The sequence below is a fragment of the Triturus cristatus genome, chromosome 10 (genome assembly GCF_964204655.1).
Source record: "Triturus cristatus chromosome 10, aTriCri1.1, whole genome shotgun sequence".
In the NCBI taxonomy this organism is placed as follows: Eukaryota; Metazoa; Chordata; class Amphibia; order Caudata; family Salamandridae; genus Triturus; species Triturus cristatus.
The window spans coordinates 137,451,413-137,478,290 of record NC_140593.1 but is presented as its reverse complement, the minus strand read 5'-3'; the positions used below and the strand labels follow the sequence as shown (position 1 = coordinate 137,478,290).

General features: G+C 46.9%; 1 protein-coding gene across 1 annotated transcript in view; it reads right to left on the bottom strand.

Moving 5' to 3' along the window:
• Positions 1-807: 807 nt before the first annotated feature.
• LOC146789040 (collagen alpha-6(VI) chain-like) overlaps positions 808-26,878 on the bottom strand; it is a 748,331-nt gene continuing 722,260 nt past the window's right edge. The window contains exon 37 of the mRNA XM_085631021.1: positions 808-8,991. The gene's annotated coding sequence lies outside the window, so the exon portion shown is untranslated. The remainder of the gene's footprint in view (positions 8,992-26,878) is intronic.

Here is a 26,878-nt window from a genome sequence, read left to right as displayed (position 1 = left end):
TTATCTCAGTTGGCCTCTCCACCTTTGGCACCGGGAGACCCCATGGTGGGTAGCTGTGCGCCCTATAAATTTATTTACAATACAATACAATACAATGGTTGTATGACGTATTCATGCATGCTTTTACAATGCATGCCTTTACAATGCGGGCAATACAATGAACGCGTCGTTACCACGCATTCCATTACAACGAAGGAAGTGCTGGAGTTTGGAATAGTATATTTTACTATTCAATCTCCAGTCTGTGCAACGGTAGGGAAGGTGTTGGATTTAAAATCCAACAATGAGTTCCCCAAAGCAAGCCGTTGTAATGACTTGCGTTGTAATGGAATGCGTGGTAACGATGCCTGTGTTGTAATGGCACTGCGTAGTTCTGCCTGCGTTGTAAACGCTGTTTCCCGACCTATATTACCTTATTTATGATCTTTTATATCCGTATATGATTTGGAGACTAAGAATCGAGTGAGTGAATCTGGTTTATATCTCAATGTAATTACACACTACTCTCTCAAGGGAACCGCTGTCGTTTTGAACTCAGGTCTAAACCAGTGACCCTGATGTTGCCTGAGAAACACGGGTCTTCTTGAGGGGTCAGCAGTCTCCCAAAAACAGATACCATGGATTTTCATTAAATGGTACACATGTTGAGATTTTTTCTTTTTTTAATTATTTTAGTATTATAGATTTTAGATGGGAATTAATGTAGTACAAGATAACCCCGCATGCCAACCTTTCCCTGAAATCAGTTTCTAAAACTTTGGGCTAAATCCTAACCCCATTGGTTGCTGAAAATAATATGGAGGCGAAATAGAAGGAGGCTGGACTCTGTCATGTGAAAAACATGGACACATGCTCGAACTGGTAAGCTGTAGGTGTGCTTTCTGATTCGTTATAGCTAGTAAAAGTGCAGAATTGTTATCTTAGGGATTCAATAGGTAGCTTTTTGCACCCTGAAGTCAGATCAGTACTATTCCTGTAAAAGAGGAGGAGGAAAGGACTCGATCAAATCATTGGCATTTATTTTGTAGAAATACGATGCAAACATTGAGAACGACATGTCACATCCCACCCTAGCCCGTTGGTCCTTTAGTCAAGAAAAGGTGATTGGAGTCATGTGCTTCTTCCGCCTGAGTCTTGGCTTCCTCTGCTGTTCTGTGTGTTCTTCAGCAAGTTACTTGATGTTTCTCTTCTGGTTCTTGAAGCCCGGAGGATACATTTGATTAGCAATTGAAATTGTCTATATTTGGAGGAAGTACCTCTACTGAGCAACGTATAATGCCGTATTCACGCGGCGACATAAAAGTTCAGAGGCCTGATACCATGGCGAATCAATCGCTGAGATCCTGTGCTGTCCTCAAACTAATCAGAAGGCTTCCGAAATCAAACCCATATCTATGAATCAAACGAAACCCACCTACATGTTAGGAAATTTACATTGAAACAAGGTTATCCTTGTGTACAATGCACACTTCAAGTTTCCATTCCCTACATTTAACTCAAAAAAGTGTACATTTATTTTCCTATCAGTCCTTTTCGTATTAAAGGTAATTTTTTCCAAGTTTCCATTTTTGTCTGTTCTTTTCCAATTGTTGTTGGATGGGTGTCATTTGTTGCAGGATTGCAGAGATTCTTTACATATGTTTTTCATACATCTGTTCTTCCTGTAACATTTTTAAACGCAACATAAAAAAATATTTATATTTTAAAATTGCACATTGAATAGACTGGTTGTAATCTTGAGATCTAGTGCAATGAAGTGATTCAGGACTGTGGGGCGAGAGAGGCGCCTGTGAGGAAGGGCTGCCTGTCCCAGAGGCATTGGGGGCGTGAAGAGGAGCCCCGTTCACCAGGACTAGCTGGGAATACTTTTGTCACCTTTGTGTCGCTTTATCGCTCGTACCTAGATTCCGCAGCGTGGGATGCGCACGGGCCGCACCCGGGGCATGCGCGGGCCCATCCCGTGCCTGTCAGTGCCAGGAGGAGGCGAGGTGGGGCCACCCCCCTTGGCCTGTTCTGCTGGTTGCAGTCTAGATTGTTTAGTTGTTTCTCTGGGTGTGTGCAGTGAGTGCAGGTACATTTCTCTGTCTTCAGCTGGTTTTCAATGACACTTCGGAGCAATCACCACTGACTTTGGCTGTGATCAGGGCCGGATTGGCCGTAGCGGGCACCAGGTGTTGCCCCGGTGGGTTGGAGTGCTGGGGGCTAGTTTTCTGGCCATGGGGGCCGGTTTTCCAGCAGTGCGTCAATATCGGCCCCCAATAATAGAAGCGGCAGCAGTGCTTTTTACTAGCACCCCCTCCCCCCCAGAAACAGTCGAGCAACCAGGGCTGGTTGCCGGTTGCTGTTCTCATTTCGGGCCTGGCTGTGATTGGATGTCACTAGACCCCCAGGCAGCACATTGACATGTATTTTTTCTTGAGACCGGTTGTGGAACAGCAGTAAAACCTTCCTGGAGGCAAATCTGTTCATCTGTGGGGGTCTTTTAGCAAGTTCTGCACATCATTTGTGTTTATATGGTGTTATCTGTGGGGTTGGGGTGAGCCTTCTTCTATTTGTATTGGCTGCTTGTTCTTGCTCTGCTTCTCGATTTAGCGCATTGGTTTCTCCCTCACCCTAGCGTTGTGCTCTTTGATTGGTGGAGATTATGTGGAAGAGAAAAGCACCTGCCACTAAGTCATTGTCGCTGCATGCTGCTCCTCGAGTTTCCACCATTGAGGGCTTCTTGACTCGAGGTGTTGGGGTGGTTTCTAAGAAGATTGGTTTGGTTGAAAGAAGGCTGTCTCTAACAAGGAACAGCCTTCCTCCGACCTCTTCTAGTTTCCCCTGCTGTTCTCAGTGGCGTAACGAAAGTCCAAGGCCCCCCCCCTGCAATATAGACGGAGGGGCCCCCGCTCTATAGACGGAGAGGGCCCCGCTACGGATTTATTCCGGAGCACTCAGGCATAAGTACTGTGCCAAGGGGGCCCCCTGCAGCTCGGGGGCCTCCCCGCATCGCTGGGGATGCGGGGGCCTGTGTTACGCCCCTGGCTGTTCTACTGCTCCCAGGAGGGTGGTGGAGTTGGGTGGCACAAGTAATATAAAGGGTTGGAGTGCGATCACGGTGGACCACCGGGTGTTATACCTCTGCCTTCTGTTAGGGGTGTTCTAAGGGTCAAAGACAGGTATTTACGCTCTTACTTCCTATTGTTAGCCCCAGGTGTAAGTAGAGGAGACGCGTGGCAGCTCCTAATCAAAGGAGCATTTTAGTTAAAGCGGGGGCTCAAACTGAACTATCGTCATGTTGTCTCCCGCAGTCAGACCCCTCAAATGATGATTTGCTGTCTGCGTTGAAGGTTGCCTTAAATGCTAAACTAGACCCTGTTCTGTCTAGCATACCCCAGATTGAATCTCGAGTCTTGTTAATCCTGGACCATTTGAATAATGTTTTGGTTCATCATTTAGGTCAGTAAACTTTACCTGCTATGACCAACCCTTTTGATTTAGCCCCATTACGTAGAACCAGTGTGCCTTTCAATAACTCAGGGGGCATATTATCAAGGGCTGGCGATAACATTATCGCCGCTTTAGCATCCGTTTTCGGGCGAAAAGCAGTGATAATATTATCGCATTCTCAACAAGGACACGCTAGCGCGTGTTTCCTTGCCTTAGCGCCAGTTGTCAGCACGCCTCGCATCGCATCGTTAATGAGATGCAAAGGAGGCGTGCCTGACAAAACTCCATGGGAAAATATCGTTAACCCAGCTTCGTGATACCAGCAACGACGGGTAGCGATATTTGAAATCGCGTTAACTATGCCTTAACACAGGAATTTAACGTCTGTTAAATTCCTGGCTAAGGCATACCTAACATGGGAGGTGGATTGTGGGGCTTAGACCACAGGGCCCTATCATCAACCATATCGCCGTTTTCCATGGAACATCGCTGGAAAACCAGCGTTGTTCCATGGAGAACGGCGATATCTCCACTATCGCTGGAATTTTTATTGCCTCGGTGATACGCGTTGTTAATAACGCGCTAACCGGGCAATAAATTCCAGCGATAGACGGCGATAAATAAAAAAGCGCTAAGCGCGCTTTGTGATAATTATCGCCGTCTATTGATGATATGCTCCTCAGTTTTTCCAGGTCAAGCCAAGTAGGAACTCAACAGTTGTCCCTTTGGTTCCTCAGGGTCAACCAGCATCTAGGGACGTGTTCAGCCTTGATGTTGCAGCCCATCCTGCTCCTTCCAAAGCAGGAGTTGTAATTAATCTGCCCCTGGAAGCGACTCCATATGTGATGGTTTTGGGGAATGTTCCCACATGGGTCCATCCTGCAACCAAATCCTTGACTTCTCAAAATGTAAAGTGGTACACTGGCATAACCTGCATTCCAACATTGGCATGGACATTTTTGTTTCGATTAACATGGTCCGGAGGGCTAGCTGGCTGGGCCGGGATAATAAGAGATGGGCAGGGAATTGTGTGGTGGTACATTTCAACAAACCTACCATTCCTGCATGCGTCCTGGCCAACCTGAGCTCACTTAGCTCTTCAAAACCAAGTAGCATCCAAGCATTCCCTCTGGGTTTTTTCTATAAGCCTGAAAAAGTCTCTCGTCCTATGGAAGAACCAGGTGTGGCAGGGCGGGATTCCCAGTGTCGTTTTCCAACACCCCAGTTTATGTCCCCAGCCCTGAGTTTATCGAATAGATTCACCTCCTTAAGTAACCTTGAGTCTTACTGAGCCCCTCCAGGACTATATCTCTCCTGGAGGCCATTCCGGCTAATTATTCGAACAACCTGGAGTATCGCGGGGTCATCCACCAAGTGGGTGCAGTTTGTCAAGTCTTGTCAGATCATCTGCCTCCAGGAGCAATGGGAGGAGAAAATACTTTCTTTCTAGAAGGATATAAGACCTATGTTTCCCCCGCAGCGCCCTCTGTGGTGAGGAGAGCTAGTGAGGCTTTGATTAGTTGTGACTGAATTGTGTGGGACTGTAAAGGATCTGGAATGGGACGTGCACATGCTGCAGGGGCTGTAGATATCTGTTACTGGCCTTACCCTGACAGTATTGGTTAACTTTTACAATACAAAGTTTGTATTAGGTGGGGTTCTAAGGAGCCGCCTATAGCGCCAGATATCTGGTGGCCGTCGGAAATGGGACCACCCCCTGTCCCGGCAGCTCCTATAAAAAATCTAGGCGTGAAGTGGGAGGTCGATCTCTCATTCTGGCAGGTGACAGCTACCTGTTTCAGCAAATTGAGAAATTTGAGGAAATTTCTGCACCTGCTACCAGAGGATTGCTGCAAAATCATAGTCCACGCCACGGTGACATCTAGGCTGGAATATGCAAATGGCCTCTATTTGGGTTTGCCAAAGTACCTAATTAGACGACTGCAGATGGTCCAAAATGCGGCTGCGAGACTGATTAGACGTGTTCCATTCCGTTATCATGTCTCTCCGCATATACAAGAGCTCCATTGGGTACCGGTGGCAAAAAGAATTGAATTCAAGGCTCTGACTTTGGCATTTCGAGCTATGCAGGGTAACTGCCCCAGCTACCTAAAACAAAGGTTATGCTGCTATAAGCAGACTCGCTCACTTAGGTCCATTTCACAAAAGCTGCTCTGTACCCCGCGCTTTAGGAAGGCTCGCCTAGGCGGCAGGCCCTTTACTGTCGGGGCTGCCAAATTGTGGAACTCCCTGCCAAGCAACCTCCGTCACATTGATTCAGAGCCGCTCTTTAGGAAATCAGTTAAGACCTGGCTCTTTAGGGCAGAATAGTGGTTTAGGGTTTCTGCTCTGAGCTTTTCGTCGGCTTACTGCCTAATGCTAGAGTTCCGGGACACCATTGATTGAGGTAGCTGTTTGCGCTTTATAAATGTTGGTATTATTATTATTATTCTACCCTCTACTGTTTATGCGCTGCTACTGATTCCTTGTCGGATCATGGTACCAGGAGGGAGATAATAATAATAGTGGGTGATTTCAATTGTCATCTATGTCATTGCACATTAGCGCCAGCCACATTTAAGCCCAAATGTATGTTGGATAAGGGGATTCATATGATTCACACTAAGGAGGGTCTAGAGCTTAACAATATCTTAGTGTTTTTGCACTAGATAAGCAATTTAACTCCCCAACCCAATCATTTTTCCAGAATTTAAATGGAGGGGTTGTATGTCTATTATAGATTTTTATGACCTTTGTTCCTGCTTAGTTCTAACTACCCCCTGTCCTTAGTCATTGATGGAGTAATTACCATTAGGCCATGGGGCGAGGAGCAAAGGGGGCTCCCTTTCGCCGATCAAGGCAGGAGGCTTAAAGGGTCCCAGGTGGAACCGTTGCAATTTAAAGCGTCCCTTTTTTCAAGTTGCGAGTAGGAGCTATTCACCTGTTTGGACGCAAGTGCCCCACATAGGGCTGTTATGTCAGCATTTGCAGATATTTCTCAGAAAGTTCTAACATTATTGTCGGTTCCTTTGACAAATGCTGGCTCACAGGAGCCTAAATGGTTTTAGCCAATCCTAAATCTATTCTGCGGAAAACTGCTTGGGAGGAACAAGGCCAGGCTTGTGAGCTTAGAGATAGCTCTCTTTTCTGGAGGGTGATAAACAGGCCTTATTTTGCCGAGGGAACTGGTCGGTAAAATCCCACCATATCTCAGAGCAACAATCGATTGACCAGTTTGAAGGGAACTATAATTTTGGTTCAGAAGGAGGTTAAGTTAGGATTAGTGTGATTTTCATATTGGAAGAAGACTCCCAGGGCACTTGTGTGCTATCGCGTAACAAGACCCCTGGACCTGGCGGGATCCCCCCGGATTTGTTTCTTGATAATATTGAGATCTGGGGCCCAGTTTTGACTCTGGGTTTGAATGCTGCTGCTCGGGTGGGAGTATTGCCCTCATGGTCTACCGCGATGATTGTGCGGGTATTTAAGAAGGGGGGGACAAGAACAACCCACAGTGTTTCCGCCCTATCTCATTGATCGATGCAGTAGTCAAGGTTCTTGGGAGAAAAATCCTATGCAGGTTGATGGAGTGGGCCAATGCCAATGACCTATTCTCAAACATTCAATATGGCTTCAGGCTGGCAGGTCGACATCTTATCAATGTTCAAATTTGTACTTAATTATCAACAAGTATATGGCCGCCCGGTAGGAATCTCTCCATTTGGCCTTCATGGACCTTACGTCTGCCTTTGATAGGGTTAAGCGTACAAAGCTGTGGTGTCTGCTTCTTGCAATGGGGCTGGACCCGAATATTGTGGGCTTTTTATCATACCTGCACTTCGGCATTGATGCAATTTTCTCAAGGTGCAAATTGCACCCAGCCTTTTTCCACAAGTAAGGGTGTTGGCCAGGGGTGCATTCTTGCACCTTTTCTGTTCACCCTCTACATTAATGGTCTTGAACAAGCCCTTTTCTCTGTCCAGGAAGTTTGCCCGAGGGTGGGAATGAGACTGCTCCCGGTATTATTATATGCCAATGATGCGGTCTTCATGGTCCGCACCGCCGTGGGGCTGCAGCTACTATTGGACAAGTTTGTTGCCTATATGGATAGTTTGGATTTGGCAGAAAATTTTACAAGTCATGGTAGTTGGCCCAATGTCCACTAGTTCCAAGACATTTTGAGTGGCTAACTACACCCTGGCAAAAGTCTCTGCCTTTCCTTATTTAGGGGTGATATTTGATGTGAACAAAAACTTGAAGCCCCTGATTGATGGGAGAAGTCGTAAGCTTGTTAAGTCTGCAGGGCCAGGGGCCAGCTTCGCACTCAGATTGGGTTCCTGGGCACTACGTATTTAACTCAAGATCTATCAGGCTAAATGTGTTTCGCATGTCCTGTATGGCAGTGAGGTATGGGGGGTATGTGAAGACTGACAAAATTCAGACCGCCGAACACTAATTTTTAAGAAGACTGGTGCAGGTCCCTAAAAACACCCGGGCTTTCTCTGTCCATGAGGACATGAGGAGCTTTAAATAAGATATTTAGCTGACAATAGTTGCCCTCAGACCTTTGTTGGATGAAGATCTGGACCAGGAAGGAACTTAAGCTGAAAAGATAGATCCTTTCAAGACTGCCTGTCCCTTGACCAAGTGACTAGAATTCCCAGGATCGCTTATGCGAAGGCAGCCTTTGCTAACCTTGGCCGAGCAGATATATTTTTGAATCCCCACTCACTGTCTCTTTTAGAATTGAGAAGGGCAAAGGACTTTGTTAGAGCATGTATCGTTAACTAGAGAACAAGCAGAGATGATGAAACCCATGATGAGGGGACATATACTTCTGAAAACACTTCAGGGCCTGGAGCCTTACTTAGCCCAGGTACCCAACTAGGACAGATTTGTTTTGGCTAGGTTTAGGTTTAATTTGATACACCATCTTTTGGCATCGCCCAGTGGCTGGTTTCATTCTGACATGTTGTCCTACGGCTGCAACAATAGGTCTCCGCAGGACACTTTACATTTTGTAAATATTTTAGTGTGCCCAGAAAGCAGTTTATTATTCGATTGTTGAAGTGCCTGAACTTTACGCAAGTACTAATGTATTGTTGCCAAAGGGGGGGTTTAATCTGTTTTTATTACTGTGTGGTAATTAACTTTAACTATTTGTATTTTCTGTGCATATCCTATGTTTGTATGATTGTATGTGCTGTGTTATTATGTTATTTTATGGTTGTTTTTACAACCGAAGAAAGATTTTATGATGAAGATGATGATTTAGGACTGCACTGTGATGACCCTTGGATAGATTTGTCTTTTTACAGCCACACCGCTGCAATTCTGGTGTCATTGGCATGATTGTATGTAAGTATGTTGTATTTGTATAGCGAGATCCTAGCTGAGGCTCCAGACAGTCACTTAGATGGGACCAAGGCTTGGATTTTCCTAAATCTTTGGGGGGGAGCAGGCCCACTCGAGGTTGTATGGTCATGTCACATTGAGGTACAGTACTGTTCTGCTTCTGTCTTCAAGCACCATTTAGATATGTACTCTGGAGGCTTTGACCTGAAATTTGAAGGAAAAAAAAGATATTGAAATTGACTTGTCCTGATCAATAGAATAATTGCATTTTTAGAGCAAGGCCTGCCTAGTGTTTGTTAAATTAATAATATAAAAAAGGAAAACATTGGAGCAGTACCTCTCTCTACGGCAATGGAGTATGACTTTGTGCTTGGCAGCTAACTGGAGCTTTCAGTATGAGACGAGGCTGCTAAGCGTTCTGCATTTTAATGTTTAATCAGACCCCAAATTAGTTTCACTAATTAATATTATAATAAACAGTTAAGATTCACACTCAATCTCTTCACTGATATTGTTTTTCCCTTCGTTTTCACGTCATATATTTCTCTTTTCTTACTCATGGCCACCCCACTTTCTTTCCTCCTCTTCCTTTTTCCTCCCCCTTTTCTTGCTCTTTGTTTCTCTCCCCCCTCTCTCTCTCCTTATCAATTTCCCTATTTTACGTTTCCCTCATTTCTTTATGCAGTATTTATTCATGGGTTTAACATCGCATTGACTAACTGGAATAAAATTGTGCACTTTACAAATAGGACCTGAAAAGAAGGAAACAGAATTATTGTGTATTATAGGAGGTAATTTCTCTCTGTCAATTTCTTCTCCCTTCTTCTTTTCTCCTTTTTCTCAAGTGTCCCCTTTTTGTCCCTCTCTCTCTCTCTCTTATCATTTCCCCCTTTTTCACTCAGAATATTCATTTCTTTCTTTCCTTTTCTTCAATTCTTTTTTTCCCCTTTCCATCACTTGCTGCATTTTAGTGCCGGCTGAGACAAAACTTGTGTACTCTACTGTGAAGGGCATGGAGCTCCGCCTCCCACAGCTATCTGATTGTACCAGTCGCCATATTAAACTGCTATTGGTCCGACTGGAATGGTCTTTCATGAAATATGGAGTTTTGCTATTACACTGGCCTATCACCATTTCATAAGCACTGGGATGACACGTTTTGTCTTTATTTGTAAAAAAAAAAAACTCCATATAGTATGCATGTACATTGTGCAGAATGACGAATCTACCTAACTCTTTATGAGAACATCTCGGTCATCAGTGCCGTCCTAAATGTAACAAGTTACTTATTTATGGTAATGTTCTTTCTTTTGGTTACTCTATCTACCACCAGATTCCTCCTCCGCACCAGACTGGATCTTCAAATGACTTGCAATAGCCGGTAGGTGTCATCATCGGCTTCCATTGAGGCTCAATCCCAACCCAACATGAGGACACGTAAACACATATAATCACCATCCATGCGTGGCAATGCCTGTTTATCTCCTTTTTCCCATTCTTTGAGACCCAAAAATGTGACTGACAAGATTGAAATTAGAATTGACAGTCAGTAAATCTAATTTTGGATCTTACTGATTTCCGAAAGGCTGCAAGGGATCTGCAGGTAGGTAGAATAGGGTTCTCTAAAGTCGGTCCCGGAGGGCCGGATCCATGGCAGAGTTTTAAGATAACTACATTTATCTAAATGGGGATATGCTAAAGATCGGGCCCTCCAGGACCGACTTTGGAGAACCCTGATATACACAAGAGAGGGCATTATTGAAGGAACCATATTATTCTGATGGATACTAGTTGCAGATTAATCACCTTTTGAATCAGTACAAAAGGGATCTCCCCAAAAGAGGTATGACCGAGGAGTGAACTTGTATCAGGAAGCCAAATAGGCCACCCTGTAGACCTTAGACTCAACTTAGTAGTGGCTGGTGAAAGTATGGACTGAAACCCATGTAGCGGCTTTGCAGATATCGAAGACGGGAGCAACCTGTTCTCGCGTTTCTGTTGCAGGTGGAGAAACACAGTTTGTTAGTTAGAATAACGCTTCTGTTTTAGGAGTTAGGCTTAGGCAGGAGAGGATACATTTGAGCGAAAGGTGCTGATAATGTGGGACAGTGTTCTTTCTCACTGGAGAAGGCCTGGTTATCAAGGTCATCGAGCCAGCACCTGGAAAGATCGAGCAGAGTGGAAAGTTACCTACGAGGAGGTGTTCAGCTGGATGGCGTGATCACCTGATGTGACTAGGGGTGTGTCTTCAAATTTTGGTGCTGGAATTAGGGACAGCGTCCGGGTGTTTAGTTAGGAGAGGAGATCTGATGAAGAAAGAAGGAGCATCTTAGAATGAGCTCTGTAGCCTTATGCTACTTGACCCATTTAGGAAGTCATCACGCGCTGACACCTTTTCTTGATCTTGCCTGGGAAAAATGCTCAGCAGGAATGTCATGTTAGAAGTAGTGTAGGGACAGGCTAATGCTTTCCACTTATGAGCCACCGATGAATAAAAACCTCAATGTTGGCGCAGTAATATCCTGCATCCTTATTTTGAATTGGTAATCCTTTGTCTGCTACATAGACAAAATTTTGCATGTTGATTTGGCTTTGTATTAGTTTCAATGTATTTCTGCACCCTCATCTTGAGGTGTCTGTATGTTCAGTTATTCTTGGCTTTGTAATAAATTAACTAAACGTAGAACCTGGATTCTATGATCCTTCAAAGCCATGGTTTATTTATACGACAAAGAAAATTGAATTGGTATGATATTTCTCCCCTCCACACTTTTAAGGAGGAACCAATGGTCCATTGACTAGGGATTCCAGAGACAAATCAGAAAAGGGAATCCGGCCCCATCAGTTGGTAGCACTGTCGGATGGTTTCATCTTGAAGTGAGGGGAGAATCCAGAAAACCTTAGAGGCCATAGAGCCCAAAAGAATGAGAGCCCAAAGGATCGAGAGCGGTGGATGACAGAGATTGGCGGAGACTGACGGACAGTGACGGTGCAGCGGGCACATCTGTGAATGGTGGAGTCAGTATGAATAGGGATGTGGTGTGTTAAATTACGGTGATGATTTGATTGTGTGATGTCTTACGGAGTTGGGATGAGAGTCGAATGAATGTAGTTTCGGGCCGAACAAGTTTGGTCCATGACGATGATTGGATTTTATGTCAGGCTCGACAAGTAGCCTAATATCCTGGGATAGATTTGTGCTGTAGAAGACATCGATTTGATGTAATTGTCTGACCAGTGATTGTGGGAAGTCGCGAAGCTCTATCAACGACCTACCTGAGAATCTGTGTGTGAGTGGATCTGTCAGAGTCGTCCAGAAAGCCTTGTGCACAAAGGTGGACTGTATAGACTCAAGAGGCCAACGCAGGTCGTGGTTCATGGTGTATGAATGTTCTTGAGTGACTGAATTCTATCGATCTCATTTATGTAACTGTCCGGTCGTTATGCGGGCAGACAGTTACTTGTTTGGTTTATGTGACTGCCCACTCATTTCGTGGACAGTTACTTGTTGAGAGCCAGACAATTACTTTTTTATGTGACTGTCCGGTCGTTTCTCGGACAGACAGTTACTTGTTTGGTTTATGTGACTGTCCGGTCGTTTCGTGGAAAGACAGTTACTTGTCTCTATGATTGAGAGTGTGAATGCGTAAAAAAGAGGTTGTAAAGGAGGGTGAACCTCTGTGAGGAGGAAGAGTGACGTCGGAGTGAGCCGCGCTGCGATATGCAGGTTGGTGTAATGCCGAGCTGGGATTTGTGGGTTGTCATAAGGAAGTTGAAACAAAAATATCTTGTGAGGAAAGAGTTGATCTAATCATGCAATGCTTTAAAGTATTATGAGACCTTTGTAGAGGAGATAGGGGAGTGGTTACTTGAGTGAGTGAAGAGGCACCACCCGAGGATACACCAGCGCAGAACATGGCAATGAATGTAGGACTCCATACTATAGTTTGACTTAAAAAATTGGCATAAGATTACTGAAAAGGAGGGAGATTAGGCTTTTCCACGCTATGGCTCTTTTAGATTAGAGGTTCTGTACCAGTTGAGGGGAGTGATGGCTTCATTGAGACTTCCACCTAGACCAACACAATTTGAGGCATTAGATTGATGGAAGAGAGCAGCACAGGCGAAGAACAGGGAAAGAAGTTAGGGAAGGATGAAGAGGGCGATGGACCACACAGTTAAAGAGGTGGAGGGTTGACACCATTGAGGGGGAGAGGCTATTTCCATTATTGGGGGAAACAGGAGATGCTCGGAATAGAAAGGAAGAGGAGGATAGCGACACCAATGACAGTTTGTTAGACAGATTACTAGCAGAGCGCCCCTCACCATACAATCCAGATTCAGATGAGGGAAGGCGAGCGTTGGTAAATGCAATGGACAGGGAAGAGACAGGAGAACCACAGACGAACCCTAGTGCAAGAGTAGTGGGAAAGATTTCAATTGAAATGGAAGGAGTGGGGAGTTCAGCAGGAAACACAGAGATGAGCGGAATTAACACTGCTATGCGGTTACCGGAAGCCCTTATGGTGCCGGTCACTATTGAACCTATACTGTCGGTGTATGATCCAAGTCAAGGGGAAAGAGGTAGTCAGCCACAGGCAGGAACGGGAGAAAGAGTCAACTTAGGAGGAAATGTTACAACAAATGGAAGGGGACCATATTTGGTGCCAGTAGAAGCTAGTACCCCATTGCCTGCAACTGCAGACCCTTCCAGAGTGTGTGTTGGGACTAGTGCAGTACGATCAGTTTCATTGGCAGATTCGCACTCAGACTTGAGGATGTGGGAAGCCCAGTTAGAGGACCAACGGAAGGATATTAGAAGCAGGAGCCGATCAAGGAGTTTCGGAGAGTCAGTATGTCTCATTGAATACGGTGACAGGGAATAGCCACAGAAATCAGAGCAGCGAAAGGTAAGGACAGAGTAGAGTGTCAAGTCAGGGAACCATTAAGGCTACGCTAGAGGCCAAGGTGCTGGAGGTAGTGAGGTTAAAGGCAGAAGTAAAGGAAATAATCAGTTGAAGTCTGTCATTGGAAAGAATTGTGCTTTATGAGCAAAGATGAGCTGTTGTTTGTGGTGAAGGATGTTACTCGCAAGGTGAGACTAGCACGTGAGAAATTAACAGAATTGGCACAAAGGTATAACGTGGATTTTATTCAAAACAAAAATGTTATAGGGAAGTCATAGACTGAATTACAGTGATCAGGAATTGGGGGAGAAGAGAGTTATGGGTTTGAGAACTCACATCCGAGAACAGGTTGTAGGGATACGTGCATGGAGAATGCTTGATAAGTAGGAGGAAAGATGGTTGAAGAAAAATAATGTAAAGAATGGGATAGGAGATACATAGTCTTCGGAAGGAGGGGCAGCAGGAGTAGAGGCTTATCCATTGCAGGGGGTACCCAGCGGTGGATATGTGCATGTGCCTTGGAGCAGGGGTGTTTTGGCAGCATTTACAAATGACTTTCCTCTGCTGAGGAAGAAGCCTGTCGAATGGTACAAGCAAGTTGATCATTTTGTCAAGATTTCTAAAGTGCTGTGGATTGATTTGAACACTCTATTTGACATTTTGGTACCTAGTGATTTGTAGTCAGCTTGTAAAATTGTTGTTGATTGGCCGACTGTTGAACCAGATTGAGACCCTATAACACATGGTCCGTCACCTTTGGTTAATAAAAAGTTTGAGCAAGTAATCACATGGTTTGCAGTCTAAGATCTCACCACAAGATATCGATTGGGTTAAGTCATAGGCGTTGCCAACAAGCAAATGATAAATCCATTAACAGACAAGATTCCTGTGAGAATAGGGACATTTCAGGACCAACACCAATTTGTAGTGTGTGATTAGAGTCCAGTCTGTTTGTTGGGCCGTGATCTCTTGTGTAAGTTAAATTGTACTATCTATTGCATGCCCAAAGGAGTAGAGATGCAGACTAATGATGATGACATTGCATTTAAACTGGCGAATCAGAATCTCTGTATAGTGATGTTCCCCGTTTTGACGGTGGAAGACCTGCCATATGACTTGAGTGACTCTGTCTCTCCAGTGGTGTGGAACTTCACGGGAGAAGAGATTGGATTGATACAAGAAGTTGAGCCAGTTAGGATACAGATCAAGCAGAATGCTGAGTTTCCGAGAACACCTCAGTACAACTTGACACCAGAAACAGTGGCAGGAATCATACCTGTGATTAAGTCAATGATCGAGCAGGCCATTCAGAAGGAAATCATTGGAAGTCCATGCTATTCGCCTATAATGGGATTGCAGAAGCTGAGTGGAAAATACAGGATCATGCAGTACCTGCGAAGGGTCAACACAATTGAAAATGAATGCACCTACCACTCAAAAGGAAGTCAGAATGTTTCTGGGAATGGTTGGGTATTGTCGTCAATGGATTCCCAACTTTTTATTGAAAGCAAAACTTCTACAGAGTTTGACACACAAGGATGTGAGTGATCCGGTATCATAGAATAAAGAATGTTTGGTTGCTGTCTTAGAATTGAGAGAGAGCCTATGTCGCGCTCCGGCTCTGGGAATACCTGATTACAACAAAGCAATTTCCCTCTTTTTTCATGAGCGGGGGGATTGTGCACTAGCAGTACTCACACAGACCCATGGGGGTGTCCGTTGACAGTTGCCTACTTTTCAGCTACATTAGATCCTGTAGCTTCAGCGTTGCCCGAATGTTTTAGACCAGTTGCTGCAACAGGTGTCAGCATTGAGAGATGTGAAAGCATTGTGATGGGTCATGCTCTTACTGTTTATGTTCCAAACTCAGTTGAGCTCTGGAGAACGAGAACCAAAACACAGCATTTGATGAATAATCAGCTCACAATTTATGAGCAGATTTTTCTTGCGTCTGAGAATGTTATTCTGAAAAGATGTTCTGTGTTGAATCCTGCTACACTGATACCCATTCCAAATATCGAAGATGAATATTGTCAGGACCATGACTGTCTTGATGTGACTGAACTTTGCACCAACCCAAAACCCGACATTGTTGATGAACCTCTGCCTGAATCAGATGAGATCCTGTTTGTAGATGGTTCATGTATAAGGGACAATGAGAGATATTTGAGAGCTGGAAGCTGGAAGCTGCTTGTTCACAGTGTGTACACTCCACGCAAGTGGCTGAAATCATTGCATTAATACGTGCTTGCCTTGTTTCGGAACAAATCCGAGTCACCATCTACATCAATAGCCAATATGGGTTCGGTGTGGTTCATGACTTCGGACAGCTATGGTCACAGAGGGGGTTCTTAACGTCATCAGGATCTCCCATCAGAAATGAGGAATATGTGAGACACTTGTTGGAAGCTTTGCAAAAGAAATAGCTGTGGTCAAATGTACCGCCCAGGGGAAGGGAGAGGACTGCATAACACCAGGCAATAGGTATGCCGATGAAGTTGCATGTTTTTGCGCTAAGCAAGGTTGCATTTTTAATGGGGAATACACGGGAGAGAGCATAGAAAGAACCAAACTCAACAGGATGCTAGCAATAGCAGACTCTTGGTATGAGGTCAAGCGTCTGCAGGGAGAAGTTGTAGGAAACTGGCTCTGTATATACTATGAGCTAACATTAGGTGGGACACCCTATGTGAAGCTATGAGTATAACACCACTATAGAGTGGGAAAGGAGGCATGTCCTTTTGTTTTATATTCCCTCACACACCCTAGTGGTGTCATGCTTCATCATCGGGACACCCTGACGCCTAGAAGTCAGGGTGGGCTTGACCCTCTTTCAGGGAGCACTTAATGAGATGTGTTTGGCCAGGGGGATAAAGATTAAAAATCCACTGTCAGATCCCAGTTTCCCTTTATTCTTGGATCTGGCGAGGATAATAAAAACAGAGAAAAGGGGTCAGTAGGGATATTATGGTCCTAAGACCCTATTGCCAACATGTTTCAGTCCGCTGCTGCTCCATAAAAGGTGCTGGACTTTCTTCAGGGCGGGAATGGTTACCCCCTGGAAAAAAGGAGCCGTGGCCAAAATAAGGCATCAATCTGCAGTTTTGACACCCCCGAGGAGGCTACAGAGAGGTCTCTGTGGGCCCTGGACGTTGGAAGCCAGTGCGAGGGCGACTCCTGGTTTCCGCTGTACCCGGCTGCGGCGATTCCGGTGCTGCGAACACGACGGCCGCCACAAGGAGCCCGTCGGTGGAAGAAGGGCGTAGAGGCTGCGGCGCCTGCTGACATCGAAGCCGTTGGAGCCTCGTGGTGCACAGCGGTGAGGCGGCGGTGTGGAGAGGCGCCTGTGCCGGCGGCAGTGCTGCCTTGCAAGGAGCGTCGAGAAGGCCTTCCTGGGGTCCGGGACCGTGGGGCGGCGGTCTCGGGGGAGGCCCTGTGCCTGGGCCGGGCAGCAGACGTGCGGCCCTCAGGTGACCCCTGCATGAGGACGCAGGCAGCGACAGTCCCCTAGACCTGGGCAGCAGTGTTGGGAGACTTTGGCAACGGCACACGGAGCTCGCTGAAAACGGTGGAGTAGAGGCTGGAGCTATGGTTGGCGGCCGTGTTTGGGGCTGAGTGGAGGCTGCCATGAGGAGCTGCAGGCAGAAGGAGAGTGAAGAGCCAGCAGCGCTTGGAGACATTGGCGCCGACGGAGCCACCGGTGGAGTGTGGGAGTGAGGAATGGTGCGGAGCGGTGCCAGCGCCACGGGGGTGATGCGGTGAAAGGTGCATCGAAGAGGCCTTGCTGGACACCGATTGGAGATGGTCCCCCAGGTTGGATTAGGAGTTCTGTGGGACAGGGGACCAGACAGCATACAGGCTGCGATGTCTCAGTGGATCCCTGGTCCAGTCCCTGGAGTTGACTTGACGAACTGTGAGTACCTACTTACGGGTAGCCCCCGACGGCGGTCTTGGCCCTGAATCCTTGCCACATCCTTGCCAATACCTGGGGATCCGGTCGCACCTAGACTCTCCCAAGCAGACAGGCCGGCCAGGCGGGGAACTAGTAGCCAGTAGCCAGAAGGCAGCACCGCGCTCTCACTGTTGTGACCTGCCCTATGCCAGGGCCGGAGGTGCATCTCTTCAAGGAGGGTGTGGGCAGCGGAGTGCGGGCTCCTGTGGTGAGGCCTTGTTGGAACCTGCACCCAACTGGAGGAACTGCCATTTTGATTTCCACGACCAGGCCCAGATGTCGTGCCAGAAGAAATAACCCAGAAGTTTAAACGGCGGTCCTTGGTGGTGCGAGGGCCGATGGGGGGGACAGAAGAGCTCCGGAGGCTGGTGGTCAGGTACAGTCCCCACCCGCACCTTCTGGCGACGGGCCACAGTGCTCAGCGAGAAGATCTTCAAGACCACTGCCTAGTGGGTGATTGGAGGGAAATTAGTTCCCATCTGAAGATAGTTCGTCTGGAGGGTCGTCAGACCCACACAACACCGGACCACTGCAATGAATACACCGCGGTCAAAGAAGGACGCAACAATTAAAGATCTTTTACAGAAGCCGGGGGCAAAGAAAACAGGGGGTTCTGGATCTGAACATCAGATGGCCCAGCCTGTCGAGAAGGAGATGGATCCGGACACTGGGCAAGCAGATGACCCGATCACGAGGAGCTCTATCTCAAACTGGAAGATTTGGAAAACCGCTCGAGGCGATCCAATATCCGCATGAAAAGGCGTGCCACTCCAAGCGGACGGAGGCAAATTGGAGGACTGGGTACTCCGCTTCTTTCGACATATCGCGCCAGACCTGCGGGATAAAGAGATTATACTGGATCACACCTTTTGCGCCGGGAGGCCTGCCTCTGGCCCAGGTCAGCAACAGGACATTCTCACCTATCTGCACTCATACCGACAGCAGGAGATCATCATGACTGCCACATGTGACTGGACGACTGTGGAGTTTGAGGGGCTACAGGTGGGAGTCTTCCAGGACCTCTTACTGCTTACTCTTCAGAGAAGCAAAGATCTGAGGCTGGCCACAGCCTTCCTCTGAGACCAAGGAGTGCGCTACAGATGGGGGAATCCATTCAGACTGTCTTTTGTTTGGAATGAGGAGCTACAAGTGGTGCGGAATCTGTATGAGGCAAAGGAAATCTTGGGAACGCACTGGCAGAAGCAGGAGGCTTGGGGCGCTGGAGGAAGGCCCATCATCTGGGAAGCCACTTAAGCCGAATCGGAGAAGAGGTCTCAGAAAAGGAAACAACAGGAAGCCGTCAGAGGAAGAGTGCCAGAAAGAAAGGGAAGCCCTTCTGCATCAGATACAGGATCGGGAGGGTACTGGTGACCCCGCCAGTGAGTGATCTCCGCAGCCGCAGTCCCGGGGCCCATAGCTGGAGATGATGGTCTAAACCCAGGACCCCTGGAGATCTGATGGGTAGGCAGAGGGAACAGGGGAAATAAAGTCAAAATATCACACGGGAATACCAACTGCCTACAACATAAAGATATACATAAGCCCAATGCTGGGTCTGAATTAAATAAATAACCACAGGCCGTAACTGGCAGAGGGACGTGAGAGAAATAATTTTCAAAATCAGTTTATTTAAACATAAAGATTCAGGATAGTAATCTTTTCAAAAAAGGGAGAAAATGATGAATTCCATGGTACAAATATGTGTAAGTCCCACAAAACACAATCATACACACTTTCATTCACACAGCATACTCATTTGTTCAACATAAACATATTTACACAAAACCAAATCATTTTATAAATAGATTTAAAATCATTGACATTAGAGCGTGAACAATTCCACAAAATGAAGGTTCCAGAGGGCTCTTGCTCTCCCAGTTCTAATGGACAGACTAAGTCTTCAGGAAGGCACAGAGTAATGAAAGCCAACGCACGTTTCGGTGTTGGGCCCACAGGGGGCTACACCTTCATCAGGGCAAAGGAAATGGTACAATAAACTCCAGGTATATGAAACCGCTGCATTCCTACTCGGACCTTATCACCGGATCATCTCCCTCCTGGCGGCTAAAGCTCTTACACATCTTAGTATCGACGTTCGGAGAAACTATCCCGGAAACATTTCTGCCCCTCGGTGGAGCACACTATCAGGTCGCTCCTTCCATCGTGACTAAATGATTAAGGAATCTATTGTTTCCCTTGTCCTGCTCTTCTGATAAGCGCACCCTACATTGATCGAGGAACTAACATTTACCATGTTGGGCACATCACGGTGGATTCTGGCTGTAATGCTGCCATACATTTCATATACCCGGATTTTATTGTTCTACTAATCTCCTGGAATCACTTATTTGAGCTCTTTTAAGCTTTGAATTACTTCCATCCTTTCCACGGAGGGCCGCCATTAGCTATCATTCTGAATTAAAGGTGTTCATTGTGTGTCCCACACACTTACCATTTCCTTTGCCCTGATGAAGATGTAGCCCCCTGTGGGCCCAACACCGAAACGTGCAATGGCTTTCATTACACTGTGCCTTCCTGAAGATTTCGTCTGTACATTAGAACTGGGAGAGCAAGAGCCCTCTGGAACCTTCATTTTGTGGAATTGTTCACGCTCTAATGTCAATGATTTGACAGTGGTTATTTATCTAATTCAGACCCAGCGTTGGGCTTATGTATATCTTTATGTTGTAGGCAGTTGGTATTCCCGTGTGATATTTTGTCTCCATGTGGGGCACTCAGGATCTATTTCAGATTTGCTGCTACAGAGATTGGGGGAGGTTGGACTCACAGATGCCTGGAGACACCGTTATCCAACAGCCCAGGAGTACACCTTTTGTTCCGCAGCGCACTAAACATATGCACGCATAGACCTGTTCTGAACCTCGCCTCGGGTCACAGCGGCTACAGCCAATGTGGCTATCAGGACAGCAGCACTTTCAGACCATTCCCCAATTACTCTAACGCTACTCCTCCCTGGGGGAACCCGCCGACGAGGGACGTGGAGACTGAACCATAAGCTGCTCACATATGATGCCAATATTGTTGAAATACGGGGTGCTATTAACGCATACCTGGCTGTGAACAATGCGGGCACGGTCGATATAGTCATGGTATGGGATGCCCTGAAGGCAGTCCTGAGGGGCCGCTTTAAGCTATTGCTGCGGGCCTTAACAGGGAACGGAAAGCTAAGCGTGAGAACTTGGAAGACCAAATCAAGGAGTTGGAGGGAGTCCACCGCCGTACTGGGGTGGTTCAAATGCGTCGGTTACTTACTAAGGCGAGGAAGCAGTTGAGGGCCCTTGACCTTGACCATGCCGAATATGCTCTTTTACGCACCGGACAGCGTTATTATGAGGGGGAACAAAGCCGGGAAGCTCTTGGCACACGCACTCTGAATAGCAGCGATCAGGAACAACCAAGGAGAGATCCTGAGGTTGGACACAGACATTGCGGCTGAATTTGAGGCTTTCTACACTGCCTTCTACTTGGCAGAATGTCTGGACCCGGTGGCAGCCAAAGAGTATATGCTCGGGGCTCCGGTGTCTCCTCTCCCAGCCTCGGAGGCAGCCCACTTAGAAGTGGATATCAGATCCGAGGAAGTCTTATGAGCTATCCAAGAACTCTCTCCCGGGAATCTCCGGGCGAGGACGGCTTTTCGGCCGACTTCTATAAAATATTTGTATCAGATCTTACCCCCCTCCTGACATGGCCGTTTAATACATTTAGCGCGACTGGGAGGCTGGCCCATGGATGTCAATGGCCGAAGTGGTTGTGATCCCCAAACCAGGGAAGGACCTCCTGGAATGTGCATCGTACCACCCTATTTCTCTGCTCAATGTTGATCTGAAGATCTTCACAACTGTTTTAGCGGCGCGGCTCGCTACTCACATGCAAGGACTGGTTGACCCGGATCAATCGGGCTTTATCCCAGGACGTAATTGCAGTGAGGAGACCAGGCGTTTATGTCATCTCCTGGATAAGATGCAGCGCACACAGACTGCGGCGGTACTCCTGTCGGTAGACGCCGAGAAGGCGTTTTACTTGGTTCATTGGCCCATTGGCCCTATCTCCAACAGGTACTAAGCAGGTTTGGTATTGGGAAACGATTTATGCAGTGAGTGAACTGTATATTCCATAACCCACAGGAACGCATCAGAGTGAATGGGGTCGCCTCTCGTCCTTTTCATATTGGGTGGGGCACGAGACAGGGGTGCCCACTCTCACCTCTTCTCTTTGCGCTCTATATGGAGCCGTTTGCCGAAAGAGTTAGACCACTCCCTACCATCACCGGGATCCAGATGGGAGATAGAGAGCATAAGATTTCGCTTTATGCGGATTACGTGGTGCTTTTTCTGACTCAACCGCTACTCTCTCTCTCCCTCCCCTTCTAGAAGAGATAGAAGCATTTAGCGCGGCCTCGGGTTTTAAAATCAACATGCAAAAGACGCAGGCCCTCAGCCTAACATTGCCCAATATAGACCAGCAACAAGTAGCGGCACAGTTCTCATTCTCATGGGCCCCTAGTAGCATTACATATCTGGGGGTCCAGGTTTTCCCAACAGTTGATAAGATTGCTCAAGTGAACTGCTTGGAGATCCTAACCAAAGTACGAAAGGTGCTGCTTAGCTGGAAGAAACACGTCTGCTCATTGTTGGGCAAGATCGCTGCAATCAAGATGACGATTTTACCCCGTATTCTTTACATAATACAGATGCTCCTTCTATGCTTGCAGCCCAAAATATTGGCCCAGCTACAGCAGCTCGTTGATGGTTTCATATGGGGTGGGAAGAGTGCACGCATGGCTCGTCATCTGACGTATCTGAGGCAAGTGGATGGGGGACTCGGGGTTCCGCATATGCGACGTTATTATGAGGCAGTGCAATTACGCTATATGATAGAGTGGTATCAACTGGAATCAGAAAAACATTGGTGTTTGATCGACCGTGGGGTAGCGGGTATACACATCTGGAAGGTCCCCTGGTTTCCCAAACGACACCGTCCACAGGGCGTGTGTATCTCTCCGGTCTTGGGGCCCACCATGAAGGTATGGGACAGAGTACAAGAGAGATGTGAGCTCTCGACTGTCATGTCCCCTTTGACCCCTTTTATAGGTAACCCAGATTTCCCCCTGCTAATACATGGAATGCGTACTTGAAATGGCAGGAAGCCAATTGCAAACGCATAGGAGACCTTTTTGATACACAGGGAGTTATGGATTTCCCCCAATTAGTGTCGGGCTTTGGGATCCCCAAAGTAGCGTATTGGCAGCAGTCGGTGCTGCGTCACTGGGTCATCCAGCCCCAGGTATGTCCACATGCAGGTCGCCCTCTTACTAAGTTTGAGCTCTGCTTCATCACCCGTAACTCAAATAAACGTCTCTTATCAGATATCTACAACTTTTTGAACAAATCTAAGAACCCCTCTAAATCCCCGGCGCAGCGCAGGTGGGAATCAGAAGTGGAGCGGGAATTATCCCTGAAGGTGTGGGCGGACATTATCCATAGGGCCAGGGCCGCCTCCTGCAGTACCATGGGTAAAGAAATGTTATTACAAATTGCGCATTATTGGTACTATACTCTGGCACGCATTGCCCGGTGGAAACCACGCAGCGACGATCTCTGCTGGCGCCGGTGTGAGCAGACAGGCACACTGACGTACAATCTATGGCAATGTCCTAAGATACAAGCCTTTTGGGACTCTATCCTATCTGATATTGATACCATATACCATACAGAACTCCCTAGATTACCTAGTTACATCCTATTGGGGCAGAGCGATTACTTTGGCACTAGGGGCGACTAATGTGGGAGAGGATGTGGTCCGTTGGCTAAACTGCCGACTTTGGTGCTGAAAACCAGAGTTCGAGCCTCGAGGTCGTGTCCACATCCTGTGATTCTGGGCAAATCACTTAATCTCCCTGTGCCTGAATGTGTAATGTAAATACGGTGCTCATGTAAAGTGCTCCAATAACTTCGGGTCGAGTTCGCGCTATATAAATATGCAAAAAAACAAAAAGACAGGTGCTACTATCAAGGTGGGGCACGGAAGACATCCCAACAAAATTAGACTGGCTTCATAGAGTCTAGGAGGTAGTGGGTATGGAAAGGATCACAGCTGGGATTAACCGCACACTGCCCAAATTTGATAAGACTTGGGGTTCCACCGTGGCCTATTTATCCTCGGAGTTTGTAGAGCTCACATGCCAAAGGTATTTACGGGTACTCCGGTTCCCCACTATTCCCCCGCAGGCGAGCAACCCGTTCAGGAAGAGATCTGGTACTTCCCATTGGCTAGATTTCTACTCTGTTGAGTGATGGGAAATGTGTAGGCCTCTGACTATATTCTTTTCTATCCCTTTGGTTTTCTTTCTCTTTCTTTCTTTCTCTATCTTTTACAATACACGTATAATTCTTGCTATTCCCCACCGGCCATTGGTTGTAGGTGGGTGTTGTGTTCAAATTGGTCACCTAAAATTGAAATAAAATTATTTAAACCATAAACCAAAGGGCATAACAGTACACTGATAATGCCCATCAAGTGTGGAGAATGCAGCCTTTTCTTTATCTCTTGGTGCCATGCCAATCTGCCAGTACCCTGCAGTTAAGGCAAAGGTACTTAGAAATTTGGCTTCACCTAGTTTGTCTATCAGTTCATCTGCTCTTGGAAATGGGGTAGAATCAATCTTGGTGACAGAGTTGAGCCCTCTATAGTCCACACAGAACCTCAGTTCTCTCTTTCCACCCTGTGGATGAGGTTTGGGGACTAGAACCACCGGGCTCTCGGAGGGTTCAATAACCCCTAAATCCAGCATCTTGCTGACTTCAGCTCTGATGATTTCCTTGACTTGATCAGTCTGGCGATAGATCTTGTTTTTGACAGGTGAACTGTCACCAGTGTCCACATCATGGGTACGCCAGTTTGTCTGACCAGGGGTCAAGGAAAAGAGCTTCGCATACTGCTGCAAAACGTGCTTGCAATTAGCCTGCTGTTGGGCAGAGAGGGTGTCTGAAAAGACAACTCCATCTACTGACTCATCTTTTGGGCTGTAGGAGAGGAGGTCAGGAAGAGGTTCACTCTCTGCTTCCTGTTCCTCCTCAGTCACCATCAGCATGGTGATGTCAGCCCTGTGATTGTAGAGCTATAGGCGGTTCACATGGATAGCCCTTTTGGGTGTCCTGCTTGTGCCCAGGTCAACCAAGTAGGTGACCTCACATTTTTTTTCTAGGATAGGGTAAGGGCCACTCTATAGGTCCTGGAGTGTCCTTGGTGTCACTGGCTCCAAAACCCACACCTTTTGCCCAGGTTGAAATTCAACCAGTGCAGCTTTTTGGTCATACCAGTGCTTCTGAAGCTCCTAGCTGGCCTCAAGATTTTTGGATACCTTTTCCATTTACTCAGAAATTCTGGACCTTAGGCCAAGCACATAGTCCACAATATCTTGTTTGGGTTCTTGGAGTGGCTTCTCCCAACCTTCTTTTACAAGACAGAGTGGTCCCCTCACAGGATGACCAAACATTTAAAAGGGGAAATCCCTACTCCCTTCTGTGGCACTTCTCCGTAAGCGAAAAGCAGGCATGGTAAGAGGACATCCCATCTCCTTTTGAGTTTCTCAGGGAGTCCCATAATCATGCCTTTCAATGTCTTGTTGAATCTCTCAACAAGGCCATTGGTTTGTGGGTGATAAGGTGTAGTAAACTTGTGCTGCACTCCACACTCTTTCCACATGTGTTTGAGGTAAGCAGACATGAAGTTGAAACCCTACCCTGGTGAAGACACCAATGAGGGTCTCGGCTACTGCAGGAGCTGTTGTAGTCCTAAGTGGATTGCTTTATGGTACCTAGTGGCATGATCCACTACTGATAGAATAATTTTGTTCCCTGATGCTGCGAGAGGTTCAAGTGGACCTACTATGTCCACACCTACCCTTTCAAAGGGGACCCCTACCACAGGCAGTGGTATCAGGGGGGCCTTTGGGTGGCCACCTGTCTTGCCACTGGCTTGACAGGTAACACAGGAGCTGACAAACTCCTTCACCTTTTGGTGCATCTGGGGCCAGTTAAAGTGGCTAACTAGCCTTTCCCAAGTCTTGGTTTTGCCCAGATGCCCAGCTAGGGGGATGTCATGAGATAAAGTTAGGAGGAACTCCCTGTACCTTTGTGGCACTACCACTCTCCTGATTGGGGTCTCTTGCCTCAGTGTACAGTAATCCCTCTTCCCAATAAACTCTGTGGGTACCACTGACAACTCCCTTCGCTTCTGAAACAGCTTGCTGTCTCAGGCTTTCAAGAGTGGGGCTGTCCTGCTGCCCCTGGCACAGCTCTTCCCTAGAGGGTCCCCCTGGGCCCAAGAGTTCAACCTGGTAAGGGTCAAGCTCCATAGGCTCAGTTCCCTCTGGGGAGCCCAAGTCCTCTCCCTGAGGAGAGGGGTCCTGATCCTTTTGCTGAACAGAAGCTGGTTCCCCAGTCTTCTTACCTTTTCTCTTGGTAGGTTGAGCCATACTTTCAGACTCCAACACTTTTCACCCTGCCTTTTGCTCTGTGCTCTTGTTTTTACACACACCAATTCAGGGATATCCAGCATTGCTGCTTGGGTTTTCAATTCTACCCCAGCCCATACTGAGGTTTCTAGGCCATTGCCAAGCAGACATGCAGCTGGAAGTCTTGGAGAGACCACTACCTTCTTCAAGCCAGTAACCCCCCCGTCTAATGTCACCATAGACATTGTGTGGTTAGTGGTAACACTGTCAGCATTGGTGACTGGGTAAGTTCTCCCAATCAAGTATTACTCAGGGGAAACCAGTGTATCTCTCACCATAGTGACACTGGCACCTGTATCCCTCAGAGCTTCTATCCTAGTTAAATTAATCCAAGGGTATTGTAAATATTTCTTTAAGTTGGGTGGCCACACAGCTACAGTGGCAAACTCAACTTCCCCTTCTGAAACTAGAACTGCTTCAGTGTGCAACCCAATTTGCTCTTGGCACACTGTTGATTCCATCTGGAGACTTGCTACACCAGAAGTAGCTGTAGTAGGGCTATGGGTCTTCTTGTTAGGGCAAGCAACATCTCCAGTTAAGTGTCCCAACTTCGTTCAGTTGTTACACCAGGCCTTTGCAGGATCAAAGTTATTTCCCCTGTACTTAGTAGTAGATTGGGAAGAGTTTTGGGACCCACCCCCCCTGTAGGTTTTTGGGGCCCTTTAGAAAACTCTGGCCTTTTATCTTGGGGATTCT